This window comes from Anopheles merus, chromosome 3R (genome assembly GCF_017562075.2).
Source record: "Anopheles merus strain MAF chromosome 3R, AmerM5.1, whole genome shotgun sequence".
In the NCBI taxonomy this organism is placed as follows: domain Eukaryota; kingdom Metazoa; phylum Arthropoda; class Insecta; order Diptera; family Culicidae; genus Anopheles; species Anopheles merus.
The window spans coordinates 31243988-31261531 of record NC_054084.1 but is presented as its reverse complement, the minus strand read 5'-3'; the positions used below and the strand labels follow the sequence as shown (position 1 = coordinate 31261531).

Genomic DNA, 17544 nt, shown 5'->3' with positions numbered 1-17544 from the left:
TCGAAAAATATGTGCATCCCTTATCTCCATCACATATGCTCAACACATCCAAACACTACAGACAAACACTGGTGTAACAACATACGCGCAATCGCTCACCGTTCCGATAAACCTTCCGCATCGGGACCGAAAGGTGCGTAACGATGACACACACCGGAATGTCCTCCCAGGTAAATGGGACCCGATGGCTTCAATTGCTTCGCGCTGCGTTACGCACATTTGTGTCTCCGTTTGGATAAGCGCACGAACCGGTGAGAGGTAACGAAAATTGCCAACCCGTGTAAAAGCTGGCCCAGACAACATCAACAGTGACATCAACGAATCAGAAGAAAAAAAAACGGAATATGTTCCAAAAATCGAACCTCTCGTCTGGCTACTGTAGCGTGCGGCGGCGACCACCTATCGTAACCGATTTGTACCGACTTGAAAGTAATTGCCCGAATCCGACACTTCCCAGTGAGCGTAACCGACCCAGTAAAATGGCGCTCCACCCTTACCCACCATGCCGTCATGCGGTGGTCCAACCATTGCCGTTTGTGCACTGTGAGATTGTTTGAAATTCATGCCGATTGCGTAATTTTTTTTTTTCGGGAGAGAAAGACAACGGCAAAACAACACAATTCGGCAATGGCAATGCGCGATCACCAACTGCACTGGAGCGCTGAAGTAGAGGACACAAGCAAGAGAGAGAGAGAAAGAGAGAGCGGGAGAGAAAAGCTACCAATTTTCATCCCAAAAATGCGGAACAGTGCGCGCACACGAAAAATGCACCACTCCAAACGACTGTCAAAACTGGCAAACTTGTCGTGCTCTCAAGAGCCTGGCTCGTTTCGAACCTCTCCCCACTCCCCCAGCGGGCCCACTCGACCGAACGAAAATCGCGGCTAAGTGACGCACCGAAGTCATTTGAAATGGAAAATAGGCAAACCGCACAGGCCACCGCACTTCCCATTTGCTGATGGCCGACCCGAGCCCGAAACACCCGCTGGCCGACATCGAAAGATGAATTGTAATACAAATAAGCGATTTGATCGTTACATAATTGTCCCTCGGAGTCGGAGCTCCGAATCGAACTAGACTGCAAGCTGGCGCGAAAGCGAAGGAAGCAGATGAAAGTAAAGCGCAGAAGAAAAGCACACGCTTCACCCAATAGACCTGCTTTCCGACCCGGTTTTCTGAGTGGCTGAGTGCTTGGTGGAGGGGAACTGGGACGGACACGCGCACGCCGCTCGAAATATTATTATGTCACACGGGCGCGCGCGTGAACGCTCCGAAACCTCACCAGCCATCCATGATCGCCCAAGATCTCGGTGGCACAGTGAGCGGAGTGATGTTGCAGTTTTTGTTGAAGATTTGCTATCCCCGTCACGTGAATCCAAAGGCTAACCGGGAACTAACGACTAATCCACTGTCATTGCGGGTCGCCTAATTCGGGGCGTTAGTTAGTTGGCGGTTTTATTCTAATCATTTCCCGTCATGTTCGATTTCGGCACAGACTTCCCAATACATACTTCATTCGGCAACCTTTCTTGCTCTCTTGCCAGCGCCAACTCCAAAGTGTGAAAAATGTAAGATCGTATCGAAACCGGAACGATCGACGGTAGGGACAGCTGGGCACTGCTGGCGTAGCAAACCATTCGCTGCCACGTGACGTCGATCGTTAGACAAAAGTCAGCCAACCCCAGCCTGTCCGAAGCCTATTGACATCATTTCGTTTCTGTTGCCATTCCCGTGCCATTTCAATTCCCCCTAGTTGCTCCTCGACTCACCAGCAACAGCCCGCAGCGCAACTCAATCTAGGCTATAGTGCGCGGACCTGGAACTTCAACGGCAGAGACCAACACAGCTGCTCCCAACAGACACGACCAACTTCCACCAAACGGTTCGTCGGCGCTAGCCCGTGAACTTTCACTTTTATTCGCGCAGCTTCACCGCACGGCAGATTGGCCAGAGACACGCGAGCGGACACAGGAATCACCGGTGAGGTGTACAGAAATCGCCTCCGACCAATCTCCTTCACGCGCCATGCCATGTTGATCGCACTCTTGTCTTTGGTTCGCTCTCTCACTCTCTCGGTGGCGCGATGTAAATGTCTGGAAACCAGGAAATGGATGAAGCACGAAGATTTATTCATTCTTTCCACACGGCCTCTGCTCTGAAAGGGAGAAGGTTGGTGTGTGTGTGTGTGGTAAGACCGATTGCACAACGACGCCTGGCGCGGTGGCAATGGATCGAGTCGTAGAATTGCAATTCCCCCTTTATTTAATCCGGAGTCAGCAGTAAGTCGTAATCTTCGGGCCACCCGGACAAAGAGACTCTCTGAGGGGGTTGCCTTTTTTTTAGGTCAAACGATCGTCTAAACTCCTGAGCAACCAGGAGATCCTCCGGTTTCTGTTGCAACGAGTTACTGAGGTACACAGCACAGCTCGGCAGGCACAAAATACTATTGATCCTCGTCCGATGGCATCATACCGGGAAGGTACGTACGGTTAAGTAACCAGACCAAGAAGCAAAACCGAAAGCCATGTGGAGGTGTTGCGGTTGCAGAAGACGTCGTTGCATTTCCAGGAACCTTCAAGCCACATCTTACCCTTTCTCCCACTCTCTGTGGATGACCTTTTGGGAGATGCATTCTCTTCCAGACAAGCCAGGAAATTAGAAGATCCTCAGAGTCGCAAATAGTCGCACTGCCAGTGAGCATTACCTCACACTCGTGCTGCTACACAGACGTCGCAGCCACACGTAGAGCGTAAAGCCAAAACGTAATCTTTCATATGCTGTACGATTACCAAACCATAACTTCCTCATTTCCCTCTCGCATCGCACATTTCCAGATGCGCGCCGGCGTGCAGCGACTGGTGAGCGAAAATCTACACTCTCGTGTGGGTTAGGTCGGTTACCCAACTGCGTGCAAGCCGGGTGCGGTGCGGTGCCACCTGTGCTACCTGCCGCAACTGGTGATTGGATCACCAAACGAGTTCCAATCCGCTGCGCGTGGAAGTGGACGAAGTCGCCACCAACGGGCCAAACGGTTGGTGGCGAGATCGAGAACCGGGCCGGGGTTTTTCTTTCACCTACTTCCCCGGCGCTAAAGGAATGCTAATGGAGAGGGCTGCGGCCTGCGGCATGTAAGGCGTAGGAGCTGCCACTGCCACCGTAAAGTCCGCCCGATCCGTTACCGATCGGTCGTTGGAAAGGTCTTAATGCGGGCCTGGGAGGATTATACAACCGCGTGTGGAACGGGTGTGAAGGGGCCACCGAATACGGTTGCAGGTTGCTTTGCTGGGGCTCACGATTACTCGATCGGACGGCTCGATCGGTAAGTTCGGCTCGGCCAAAGGGAACAGGCCATAATTCTTACGAGATTACATGAAGACCCAATCTATGTACACCCAACCGGAAGACAGTAGGCCAACGAGCCAACTGAACAGGCCCACGGTGCTGCCAATTGGGGCCGTCTCGAGGTGCGCTCTCAAGTTTTCGCACGTTTTCGTAAGGATTTTGAACGAGATTGCCGTTAATATCCAATTTTTCATCCAATTGCTCTATTTCACTGAGATGTATGACGGAAGATCATTACGTGACACGGTGGTTGCCTGCTTTTTCCCAGAAAAGGATGATCTTGTGTAGATTACTTCAACCTTTTCGATCGTATCCAATGTCTCCAAACACAAATTGAATGCCCTAGCAAAGATGCGTCACCTCCAACAAGCGAGCTTATCACACCGGAATTGCAGGTCATCCCTTACCCCTTTTAGCTTTTTGGTACACTAGCAAAAACACATCGATAGCGCAACCTTTTTTTGCCTCTTTTGCCCCTCACAAATACGCTACCGATCGGGTACCATCCGGGAGCTTAAGCGGACCACCATCGCGATAAGCTAGGTACTCAGCCGCCTCCGGGACCTGAACGTCCCAAACCTGCAATCTATCTGCCAAATCATCGCGTTATCTTCAACGCAGCACCATCCCCGAGGGCCGATAAGATTCGCAATGCCAATTGACGCGTTCGGCCAGTGCGGTACTTAGCCTAAGTGGTGGCTTTTATTGCCTGGCCGGGGACGTCACGAGCGGAACTGGATATTGTGGGGAAATACCGAAACTGCGCAGACATCAACGCCACACACCGCTCGGTGCGTCCGGATGTACAAATCGGACTAGGGGGATCGAAGCCTAAAATAGCGCCCGATATCTCAGACGGATTGGTACCTCTGGCAGGCGGATACTGATAGGTCCTCTTCTTTGGAGTTGGGGTACCTTTGTACACGCGCGGGCCTTTTACCGCAGCAACAATGCTCCAACCCGATCAGCGATATGTTACCTCCAAAATGTCCAAAAACAACGGAGGAAACTGTATGAGCATGTCTTATTATCGTCCAGTCGGGGCTTATCAACGCCAGACTTCCTAGGTGTTGCCGTACCGCGATTTTGGAACCTAGCCAAGGGACTTTCGGGAGCAAATGCCAAGCTGCCCGGTTGGTCCGTATCTTTCACCTGACCGTAAGCAGAGCCGAAGAAAGATAAAGGGTCGGGAGAAAACCGATTCTCCGCCCAATACAATTGAAATCGGCCGCACGTGCAGCCCCCAGGGAGGTACTTTATCAGTCTAATGTTGTTTTTCACCAGCTCGGTGACTTATTACTGGGACGGACGGGGCTTGATCTTCTTCGCATTGTTTGGCTGAATCTCCCTGTGTTAGCTGGGAGGTTTTGCGGTGAAAGAAAGCTGAATTCATTTGTTTGTGTGTTTAAGAAGTTTGACAAGAAACAACAAACAACGTTGGCTTCTGCAGATCTTGCACACCCAGTGTTACGCGTTGCTGAAATTCTTAAGGTACGGGCACAAAACTTCCGTCACTTCGGGGGTAACATTTTCCCTCCAAGCACCCAATGATACGCCATCGATAGCATCGCACGATGTAACGAAGACCCCGACATCACAGAAGTGGAGTTGTGGTGAAAAATGGTGCCTCTCGATTATGCCAACCCCGTAGCTTCATTCTCCAACAGAACAGAGTGCGGGGTGAGCGGTGGCAGGACAGGTGCATTTGCGGGCGGCACCAGAGCATGAAACACCTCACGCCACGCCCGGGTGTAAGGTTTTCCTTCGCACCAATGCAAACCAAACCGAACCGCGCGAGTTATGCAGCGCGACCGGCTTTTCCAGCGAATACGCGCTCCCTGGTTGCGCTGCCCTGTTGGCTGTGGTTTGACTTTCTTCTTTCACCACCTTCCGCAGTTTTCACGCAGTGGGACAGCCGACCACCATCTCAGCCGGTGTTTGGGTATGGCGTTTTTGCGCACCACAAAATTCGCACACCGCCCTGGGGGCGGTGGTGTGGTAGGTACGATCGTCAGCAAACCCGCCCGATCGTTGCTTTCATCGGTGCGTTACGTTAGCGATGATGCGTCCCACAGGTGAGATGGGTATGCTGGAGGGGGAGGAAACCGTCAGGTAAGAACGTGTATAAATTATGCCTGACTTCATTACGCACATCTTGGCACAAACTCGGACGCCCTCCAGCTACTTACATTCTTCCATCTCCACTCACTTTCACCCGGCCACTCGGGAGAGTTTTGTGTGGTGGTGCGGGGCGAGGAGAATTGCATAACTGCATAACCCAGATCCGCACGTAAGAGTATTGCGGGCCCCGGCTCCCGCCCCCATGCAATGTACTGCTGGTGGGGACCGGAGTTCTTTTCCTGCTTCGATTGCGTCTCGTTCGGATTGCAGCACGTTCGCAGTAACACAGCCTGTGTACTTTCGCCCAGCCGTTTCTGCTCTCTCTCTCTCTCTCTCTCTCTGTCCTGAATGATGGAATGATTTGTTTACGCGGTCAGGGTGCGACTAACATCCCAGAATCGAACGGCTCGGCTCAGGAACAGGTAGTGACCATCATGACCTTTGAACAGGTGCTTTATTGAGTGCCTGAACTTCAGCACATCCGTTATCGGAGGCAGGGCAGGTTTATCGTTTTATTAATTATACGACCAGTGAATTTAGGGCGATTCATGTCTTGACGTACCCATCCGATGCGATAAGCGCAGACAGATTTGAAAGGAAATTATAGCCTGTAAAGCTATTGAACACAAGGGGTGAGGGGTTGGAATGTTTGCGTAGAATTTTCAAGTGAGATCTTTTAATAGAGGTGTTGTTGGTTAGTTATTTGCAATTACTCTTTGAGCAAATCGGTTGCAAATGCATCAGTAAAATATCATAAATCTAGTTTCTAATGTTTAATAAAGTATTCTTTTTTGAGAAGCATCTTCCCCTTGACATTGTCCTACTCAGGGTATACTTCACTAAGTTGTCACTAAAAAAGAGGAAAACAAAATGATGAAAGGAAAACGAAGACATGCAAAATATTCTCAGTTGCTTGTAATTCGAGTCAAATTCAAGAAGTTGTATGTTGTATTCATGTGATGAGGAATATTTCACTAGTCATTAAATTAACGATCCATCCTTTTCAGACCCGAGTATGTGAACGAAATCGAAGCCTTTTTAACATAGAAGCCGATCTGGGAAGGATCCTACTCGGTTCCGAAAGGATCCTCTCAGATGCGACAAGATCCTTCAGAGTTCTTACAGGATCTTCAGCATGCTCCTTCGCTCGTATATTGCTTCGTTGAAAGACATCGAGAGCTGTTACATCCTCATGTCGAATACTTCAGGATGACCCCAGAAGACTACATGGATAGGCGTAATGTGCAATTTATCTCGGCTTTTACAAATAATTAAAGTCTCCTGAATCTCAACATTTTATGAAGTATATAGTAGGAACAAATGCCCTCACAACTTCGGGAATCTCGACATATCAGCAATCCTAGTCATTAATAACCTTGAGGTAGTCGCCATCAACATTGCACCTCAATCGGATGCTTTATCAGCGGATGAGCCTGCCACAAATTGAAAATCCGGGTGCAAGATCTCCTACAATAATACCATCAAAGAAAACAATACCGCACATAGCATCCAAATCATTCCACCCGTTTGATGACATTTCCCAAAGGAATTGTCCGATATCATTTGTCTGATTAGATCGACTACGAGCTTTCCTCATCCCGCCAAAAATCACCCGCACACTATAAGGAAGACAGCAACACAACGCCGACTCCGCTCCAGTGATACACTTTTGCGCGATCAAGCGATAGAAAGAAGATAGGTGCGAAAAGAAGCTACAGCTGAGCGAGACTTTGTTAGTAGATCATTCGCGAGCGTGTGCCTTTTGTTCGTGCTTCATTTCAATTCGCTTTTCAGCTACGATTTTTTTTCCTCGCGGTTCGTCTCTTATACCATCCGTTCCCTCGCGCCAAAAACGGTAATTGCTGTTGCTATTTACCAATGATGTAACACTAGCAGCGCCGGTGCAAGATCGGATAGCACCAGCAGCAAGACGCATTTTCATCGCACTATTTTCCAGCGCAGCCAGACAGAAAAGATCACCGCGGCGTGTCGCTTGCCACGGTGAAGAAATGCAAATTTGGGCCAATTTGGGAGCTGGGGAGAGGGGAATGTGTAGCATTTTTTTGCAGCTTTACTCTCACCACCTGCGCAATACTAATTTCATTTTCGTTTCCCGTTCCCATTTTTTTTTTTCGCTTGCCGTTGTTGTCTTCAAATGCTTTCGACCGCGGGATGATGTCATCGCGGGAAAAAGCGGGGAGTAGAGCAATGTGCTTCCAAAGATGCGAAGAATCGACCCACAATAGCACTGGGTCGGTTGGTTTGGGAGATGAGCTTCCTTTCAGTTACGGTGCCCATCCCCAATCTACCCATCTCCCGGTTCGGTTAAGCAAGAACGGTGAGAAATTTTCCCACAAAACGCTGCTTCACCGATGACTTGTTGCTGCTTCCCGCCGGGTAAAAGTGGCCGGCACAAAATAAGCGCCCAAAGCCTTACGACACTATGGCGATGTGGATGTAACTAGCAGTAGCAATAAGCAACTACACAAAAAAAAAAACTGGAGCAACGATGCAAACCCCGAACAGCAGCAACGTTGATAAGCGTCGTCTCGCTGCACCTCAGCCCTAGAAGCGACCGGCGTGTGATGTAACAGGGACCGGCGGCAGTGGCTTACGCGAAAAGAAAAACGGTAATCTGCTCATCTTCAATTGAAGTAATCCCGTGCCTTCTGACAGTAGTAAAACTCACGATGGCCGTCGTCCACACGTTCTATGTGTGTGTGTGTGCTGGTGTGCGAATAATCTCTTCCGCATTAGAAGGGCGGCCTTTCGGCGATAACCTTTGCTGCAGCGTGCGAAACCTGCACCTGTGGCGTTCCGTGGCACCGGTTTGCATGCAAACACAAGGGGAGTGAAACAGATTTTCACAGGCTCGTAAATGATGATAGCTTTTGTCAGCATAAGTGTAATGGTTGAATTGATTCAGCTATCTTTTTAAATGCTGCAAAATAGTGTACATTTAGCAATATTCATACGTCGCGGTTTTAAGTATTAAAAAGTGTAACAAATTACAAGCAATCAATCTGCTTATTTTGTAATTGATGACGTCTCCATGATTCCAGCATGTTGGAAATCTTACAGATAGTTTTACTTAGATATTAGCAGACATCAATCTGTATCTTCTTCTATTTGGGGTAACATCCTACGCGGACATGCCAGCCTATACAGGCTTTCGAGACTTAATTCATTACCACGCAGCCGGATAGTCAATCCTTGCTACGGGGGGACAGTCCATTCTAGGCTTGAACCCATGACGGACATGTTATAGAGTCGTTCGAGTTAACGATCAATCAGTATATGATTAGCTAATCATTGACAAAAACAAGTCAACATTTGACTCAGATTTCATTTCCGCATCCCATTCTTGTTCCTGTAAGGCTCTATTTCAGGGATCTTCAATATTTTCAGTACTTGGGTATCATTGGATCAAAATGATGCTAATGAGGGTCTTGGTGGCATTACTTTTAGGTAATGAGTGACCATTCAATGCTTGAATTGAAAATATTTAACACTGCAAATTAATCCAGAATGTGTTAAATTTCCTTGAAACAGTTAAAAAAAGGTTAATATGAATGTTAAAAATACTAAAAAAATATGTTATATAACAATCTACAAATCCAGAATGTCCGCATTCCATGCTCTAGTCTGGAGCTCTGGAGCCCATGCTCTAATTATTCTGCAGGATATATGTATCTCCTTTTATGTTTCGCGTATATAATAGAATCAGAAATACATTTAATTTCTGTCCATTTCACACTGAAAAAATTATCGTCAGTAAACATACATTTTCTTATAATATTAATGAAATATTCCTCCAAAAATTGAAGACTACATTACAAATAAAAAAGTCTGAGGTGGTTTCTTGATGATATCTTAATCATTTGTCTGAGCTGGTTGTTCATATCACCTAAGCTAGGTTCACAAAGCTAATTGGATTTTTATATGTTCTGATGAATTGAACATACTTTCTGGACTCTGTGTGGCAATACATGATGCATTCCTGTCTTGTTTGTGGTTGTTTGATGGAAGGATTATGACATAACGTGACACGGTGTCCAGAAAGGATGTTAAAATCGTGAGAACCACTGAAAACCCCTGTAACCTATTTGGAATTTGAAGCAGCTGACACTCGATAGGAAAGTAAGCCATGTCCAAATAAAGTGGCCGATCACCAATGGATTAGAATACAATTCATAATCTGACCAATCCAATGAAGTCCAATAGACTTCAGAAGTCCAGTGAAGTCCAATAGAAAAAAAACTACCTTAGGTCATGCACCTCTCCCAAAACGCGACCCCATTTCATCGACCTTCTAAATGTCCCTTCCGATCGCCCTAAAAACCATTCGACCCCACAGTGAGACGGGGGATGGCGTGGGGAAGTGGCGTCTGCGACCAAATACAAAAGAGAAACAAAACAACAAACAATTCGCGAATTTAGTTCTCGACCCGTACCCGGACATACATAGAAGTGGAACGCAACCGGACGGTACGAAAGCAAATAAGACGAAGAAATCGGACCCAAACCCTTAGGAACTGCGCCAGCGATCGATTCCCATGCCAGCCTACCAAACGGCCGCACTGTCAGTGTGTGTGCGCGCGCGCGTGTGCACATTTATTTTTAACCAACACGCCGCGCTAACACACACGGAAACGGACCGGCCATTACACTCACTCCGTTAGCACGCAGCGTGCGGACTTACCTTCTTCTTCCGCCGCGCGACGGTCGACCACGGCGACGTTTCTTTCGACCGGTCCCAACATTCTGTCCGTTCCCTCTTCCGCCCCTCACCCGTCCAAAAACCCTTCCGACACAGTGCGCTGGCTGGCTGGTTGTCATCTTCTGCTAAGCGTGCGCGACCGCGCGACGCGGAAGCAAGAAAATTTCCGGGAAGAAAAAGGCGAGCTCGTCCGCGCGGGAGAAAGAGAGAGAGAGCGAGCGAGACACGTTCTAGGTGCCGCGGGGCGCGAGAGAGATTGATATGCGTGTGTTGATCACCTAACACCACAGCAAACAGTCCATACACACAAGCGCAAACGGACTAGAAGCGGGCATAGAGCGCCTGTGTGTGTGCGTTTACTGCTTCCCACTCCTACGTTACAGTAGCGTGCAGCGCGAGTGTTTGCAAACGAGCAGCATCCTTTCCGTGCAAAACGTTACCATAATTTTCTGTTCATTTTTTTGTTTTTGCTTCAACTACTGTTTATTTTATTTCATTACATCAATACTCGTTCAACCTTATTCAAAGCTCCTGAAAGCACCTTTTCTTTCCACGAACCCGGCAGCCAAAGCAGTGCAGTACGTCCAACTGGTACGGCCATCACTGTATCTCGAGCGTGTGTTTACATTCTCGCTCTCTCGCTCTCTCCCTCCATTGCTCCGGAAATCAAAGCAAACGCGCTCGCAAAAAGAGAGCGACGTGCCGTGTACGAGCGTGAGAGTGAGCGGGACACCCACCCAACCCGCGTGGCACGCGAGCGAGCGAGACCGCGCACACGGAATGCATGTTTTTCACTTGTTCGAACGCGTGCAATCGCACGCTCTCTCGCTCACGCGTTCTCTCTCTCTCCGAGGGTGCGGGCGCCCGCACATCGCACAAACGGAACTTTGGGCCGACCGTTTCGAGCGCTTCGGGTTCAATTTTGACGCGGCGAACGAGGCGAACGGAGCGTTTTATTCTTCGGCTGCTGCTGCGAGTAAACACGCTGCACGCCAGATTTCGACACAACACAGCGAACCCAATTCCATCTTACCATCACGAGAGAGCAAAAGATATTAGAAGTTCATAGTGAGTTTCGACGTTTTCGAGTTTAGCGCCCGATGTTGTGCGTGATCAATTGTTTTTCCCCTGATTTCGGAAAGTCCGTGTGCAAGGTGTGATCATAATTTAAGTCCGTTTGTGTGTTTTGTGTTTGGTACAAGGAGTGAGATTTAAAATATTATAAAAATCGTGTGCACGTGTGAACTATCAGTAGTGTTTCGGTACCGGAAACTTCCAAACTGTTCAATTCCGAACCGAAAAAAACCCGCGTGCTTTTTGGAGCAAAGTTTTCCAAGTGTTGTGTGTGGACGAGTTGTATTACAAACAAGCAAACCAAAAAAAACCTCCCAACCGAAAGGTACAAAATTCTTTACCAGCGAAATAAATCCTCCGACACAGAAATAAATCCCAACCGGAATAGAAAAAGCACAAAAAAAGGCACACACTGTAGCGAACCGGTTTTGTAGAAAAAAAAGCGTGCGATCGTCTCGCAAACCTCTTGTTGCTGCTGGTGTGTATGAGCCTTTTCTGTATGTGTGCTTACTGCTAGTGTATGTATGTCTCACCGTAGTTGCTGTCTCAGCAGCGGCAGCAGCAGGAGGAAACAAAAAAACAAACCCGGAACACACGACTTCCCGCTACCACGGAGAAGTGTGCGTGCGTGTGTGTGCGGCGCGGTTTGGCAGTGTGTTGCATGCGGTGCGGTGTGGTGGTGTGACGCACACGGAAGGAAATGTGTTTGCCGGTGTCAAGTGTCAGCGCGGCGGGCGCCCGCCATATCTCGCTACTCTTTTCAAGTAGGCGCAGAAGATCATCATCATCGTCGTCGTCCGTGTAAGCGAGAACAAGAGTGAGATCGCCGCACACATATTGGCACAAAGTCAGTAGTAGCCTGGGCAGCCAGCAGGAGAAGAAACATTCGTGGTGTTGTTCCGTGACCGGTGCAGAGCTGGGAATTCAACTGACCCGCAAGAAGTGTGTTCTAGCAGAGAAGAAGATGAAGAAGTGGCCTTTAGAACAAAACATACACTGACTGTGTGTGTCCTGCATTCTCCAGAAAGCGGGTTGTGATTTGTGTGTGCCCATTGTCCCTAAAAAAAAGGATATTCGTTTGACAAGCAAGTAGAGCAGAGAAGAGAAGCAAAAGAGAAGATAAAGACCGCAGTAGGCTTTTGTTTAGTGACGTTTACTCAATTATCATCCACCGGTTTTGTGGAATCAAAAACTGTGTTTCTTTTGTGTGTGTTGTGTTTGAGAGTAAAAACTTCTCCAAAGCAAAGGTTTTCAGCTAGCTAAAAACATATTAGAAAACCTTCCTCCCTTCGTGTGTAAAATCGGAAGCAAAAATCACTCGCACACCAACGACGACGCAATACAAAGGACAGCGATAACGGGCGGGCAACCGTTCAATAACCGGAAGAGCGCACAAATAAGCTGACCGTCGCCGCTGTTGTGACGTTCTTCCCCAACCCACCCTTGACACACACACACACGCACACATCCACACTACGGTTACAGAAAAGTGCGCGCGAGTTTACATTATCCATTTATTTTTCCCCATATTTTCTTTCCACAGTTTTTCCAGCCAACCCCAGTGTGTCAGTGTCCTGTGTGTGTGAGTGCTTGCTTGTGTTGTATCGCGTTTTTCACAACGGAAATCGGCCACCATCCGACAGGGGCAGTAGTACTGTGCGTGAGTGTGTGCTTTCTGTGTGCTAAACACGAACGACACACACACACAGCAGGCCACAAAGTCAAATGGATGTGAGTGGTGGTGGTGTATCGGTTTTGAAGCAAAGTGTGTAGAAGAAGAAGAAGAAGAAGAAGCGAGCTCTTTTTTGTTGTTGGTTGTTTAATTTTCGCGCTACGTCCCCAGCTGTTCCGTTTTCCTGTAAGCTGCTTCCCCGCTAAAGAAGGAAATGCGGCGGCTTCTTCCGGGCCCGATTTCCACCGCGAAACGAGTGATGAAAACATGAGCACGTACAGCAACCACGAGTGCAACCGTTTTTTGTTTCGTAGGAGTGATATTTGAAGAGAAAGAGAGAGAGAGAGAGAGGGCGAAAGTGTGTGTGTGTGTGTGAGGAAAAAGAAAACCAATCGAAAGGCTAAAAGAAAAGTTGTGCTCGAGTGTTTCTTGCAAGAGCCTGTTTTTTGTGTGTATGTAATTTGTGTTTGTTTTTTCGCTGTGCGTGAGAAAGAATATTTTGTTGTGCCGGCAGCAGAGCCCCCTAGAAAAAAGGACTAACTGGAAAACTGAGAGAGCGAGAGAGAGAGAGCGAGAAAGTGAGATAAATTGAAGGAAAGGCGCACGCGACGAGATCCAAGCAACAAGTTGGTACGCCGCCCAGGGCCAGAAGGAAAACAAACCACCCACCCCCCAACAAAACTCCAACCGGTAAGTACGTTTAAATGCAAGTGTTTTCCCCCTCTTCTGGGTGTCACTTTGAATCAACCATGTGTTGTTGTTATTGTTGTTATCCGCCCGCGTCTTCTCACAGCTCGATCGGGTGTTGTTAAATAATCACAATTATCACCCGAGCAAATTATGGGGTTACAACTACAAAAACGCATATAAAGCATAAGGCACATTTGGTGAGAGAAAACACTACACCACGGGGCGGCAAATTATGCGGGAAAGTGCTAACCTCCTCCTCCTCAAAGCGCATCTTCAACGGGCCCGCGCGCTCGTGTGTTGTTAATTGGTCACACGAGAGGGGTTTAGAGCATAAGCTTAGAAGTTAGCCCCCGTGCACGCCGTTTTGCCACCAACAACATGCCGAAAAAGACACACTCAGCATAATTCTTTTCACTAACTCGGAGACACGGACACACACACCGACACTGTAAGGGAACTCTTTTCCCGCGTCGAGCCGACGTAATCGAGCGCCGAGCCGGCCGTCGGTCGTCGCGAAGAGCACGGCACCAGCAGCCAGTAAATTTGAATAATAAATTATGATTGATGAGATTGCCTTTCCACGACGACGGCGACGACGAAACGACGTGTCCCTTGGTGCCATGCCGGAACCGCATGGTGTTTCCCCTTTTGGCTTCTCAGCTCCCACCCACCTACCACCGCTGGTGTGGTGTTTTTGGTATTATTGTGCAGCAGAGTGGCGGCGGTGTATGGCAACAGACAAAATTGCCATCGTTTGCCAAATCTTTTCACTCCCTAGTGGACGTTTGAGGCAGCTGAGTGAGAGAGAGAGAGAGAAAGGGGAAGAAAGAGCATTAGAACGATCGAAAGTAAACACAATTTCGCGTTCGAGAAAGGCGCTTTTTTGCGCTCGCTGAGAGTGTGTGGCCGGCATTTCTTCCATTTTTGCTGTTCGACATGGTAAGGTGAAGAAGATGATGAGATGAAGCCCGCCGTTTGCGACTGTCCAGACTGACTGATGACAGAACAATAGTAGCCGCAAAAAGGGGGAGGGGGGCAATCTTGGGTACTTAACATCCGGGTTTGGTGTTTGAATTGATGACGATTTCTGTGTGGTCAATATTTAATGAAAAAAAAAACGCTTAGGCAAATGCTCTGTTACAATTGATTGTAGTAATATTTAGAAATATCTATAATCCTTAAATTATATCAACAAATCCCACAACTAACGCTGCCACAATCAACAAATAAATCTTTGCGCTTTTAAACGCCTTCAGAAATCCTTCAAAATGTTTCAAAAAATCGACCAATAATTCCCTTGCAACGCTGCACCAAAGCTAATGCACTGTTGGCCACGTATTGGTTGTGCATTAACACATTTGTTGCACACTTGGCACACATGTGGTGTGTTTTATTGCAAATGCAATCCACCATACAAACTGCTGCTGGCTGCCACTGCAACTCCGTGGCTGCTTCGAATATTGACTTAACTTCCTCACCGAAGAAGAGCAAGAATAAACACACTACCCAATGCCTTTGCTTCTTTTTTTCTTTCTTTGCTTCTTCTCCCTGTTTGCCCCCGTTTTCTCAGAAGAAATTCTCCCTTCAATCAACCGCCCTAACCCGCCCTTCCTCTCATATTCTTCCTGCTTCCGATTTGCATACAAACATGTGACCATTTCTTTTTGCGCTGCTGCTGGGCGCTGCCTTTTTGCTACTTTTGCAATCGCAGACACATTTTTGCTTCGAATGCGCCTAAAGGAGAAGGAGGAATGCAGCGCGGGGTGGATGGTGGTGGTGGTTGTATTTTTCCCGTTCCCGTCCAATGACCGTTTGCGCGGCTCGCTCTGTTCCGTTTCGATGCGTGGCGGAAGCCGCCGCTGACCACCGTTGCGCGTTGTTTATGTCCGCGTGTGCTGCGTGTGCGTCTTGGCCCTTTGAAGAAGAAGAGTAAGAGTGGTTGGAAGTTAGAAGGAGGAGTTATTTTGCTTTTGGTGCACTTTTTAACTTCCCCCGCTCATACTCTCTCTCTCTCTTTCTCTCTCTCTCTCTCTCTCTCTCTCTCTTGCTTTTTCTTACTGCAACTGTTGCAATTGTTCCGCGCGCATATTAGGTTCCGTTTTGCTTACATACTTTGCGGCCACTAACTGTGTGAGACTGTAAGAGAATGACCAAACACCAACACACCACTCTCTAACTGTGTTGTCCGGTTGGCGAAGAAACCCCGCTGGTTGCTGCTTTTATTTTATGTACACCCAAGCATTATTTTAGATACCAAGTAGTGTTTTTTTTTGTCGAAAAGGAAAGGAAAAACAAACCTCACTGGACGTTATTTTGTTTGGCTTCGGTGGCGCATTTTGTCCCGCTTTGGGCGAAAGTTGAGCGGATGCGTGTGCTGAGTAACTACCGACATCACTTCCTAGAACACTTCCACCACACAGCCAATGGCCGGGCCCAGCGGCTCGGATCGATCTTTCCTTGTTCGGATCGAAGAAGGAAGTCGTTTAGCACGGAACCGTTAGAAATTAGCATATGAGCCGCAACAGTATTTTTGTGAGCATCAAAGAGGCTCACCAACAAGTGCATCCGATGCACGCAGGATTGCACTGCTCAAAAACCCACTTGTGATGTGAATGTGATATGGGTCCCGTGTGTGTGTGCGTGTGTAATGAGCAGAAGGTAATGGTTATTGGACTTTGAAGAGGAACAAAACGATTTTGGGAAAGTGAGCCTCTTCTCATTCCTTATTCATTGACATTCAGGGCCTGCAAAAGATCCCTTACCTTAAAATAAAAAGGATGTCCTCCAGAAGAATGTCCTTTCGGCAGTTGAAGGTTTTTCTTCTTTTTTTGCATCCAATATGCCCTTCTGTGCTGCTACTTCTACACACCTGTAAAGTGTGTGTGTGTGTGTTTCCAAGTCCATTGGATTGCCGTTTGCGCCTGCGCCTGGCCGCTTTTCTTCCACTACCTCTATCCTTAAAGATGGCCGATGGTGCTGTGGTATTGTTTTATGGGCTACTTAACACTCAAAACTGCTCTCCGGCTCTCGATCTTTACGCTGCTGGTGATCGAGTTTGGTTTTCTTCGGTTGCCGAAGGGTGTTTCTGGGCTCTTCTCAAGTACTTTGCGCCTACCCATACAGCGAGTCCCAGTAAAATGGGTAAGGGCAGTGTGTTTCGGCCTGTGTTTGGCTACCCAGAAAATAGGAAAAATAACTCTAAAGACACAAGCGAAGCCGATTAGCTTCTCACCCGGTGCTCTGTGTATCTCTTTTTCCCCGTGGAAGAGATGACCGCCGCTGCATAGAAGGCTAAGAAGAGTACATCTACCTCTCCCCTCGGAGGTGAAACACAAAAGTGGGTGCGAAAATGTTCTCAAACGCGGTGTGAAAGAAATTTCGGAATGAGTTTTAATCGTTTTACAAGCGTATGAAGTGGTGCGCAGGCATCGATGTACCTGTGCGAGGGAACTACTGGCTTACTTGGCCGGCTGCTTGGGTGGAATGTGTCGATCTCATTATCGATTTAACATTTTAAAAAGCAAAACCTTTTTCGTGCAAGAATTCACGTGCGTGCAGTCCTCAAAAAATGCACATAAAAATAGGAAGAACTTTACCCACTGTACGCTGTGTAGACACAATCAGGAATGCCCTAATTCCCATCGGCCAGGGACAAAATTAATTATTTGTACCACCCTGCGCAACGATGGGAGATTCCCTCTCTTCCTGTGACGGCACAGATGGTTGACGAAGCGTTTTTTTTTGGCCCCGGAGAAATCCCTCGAGTTCCGGACAAGTGCAAACTACTTCCCCCTTGGTTCGTCGGATGCACCTGATCTCCTACTGCTCACATCACCACCCCTCAAGCAGAAACGGGCACAGTTCCGCTTCCGATGTGGTCGTCCAGGGGCACTCTGCGTAACGTAAAATCGGAACAGATTTGCCG

The 17544-nt window shown here is 48.0% G+C and overlaps 1 protein-coding gene across 9 annotated transcripts in view; it reads left to right on the top strand.

The window, feature by feature from the left end:
* Positions 1-11104: 11104 nt before the first annotated feature.
* Positions 11105-17544, top strand: part of LOC121595299 (ets DNA-binding protein pokkuri) — a 46126-nt gene continuing 39686 nt past the window's right edge. For 2 of the 9 annotated variants that reach the window (XM_041919197.1, XM_041919187.1), the window contains exons 1-2: positions 11105-11337; positions 12801-13619. The gene's annotated coding sequence lies outside the window, so the exon portion shown is untranslated. The other 7 variants (XM_041919188.1, XM_041919193.1, XM_041919195.1 and 4 more) reach the window with 7 other exon arrangements.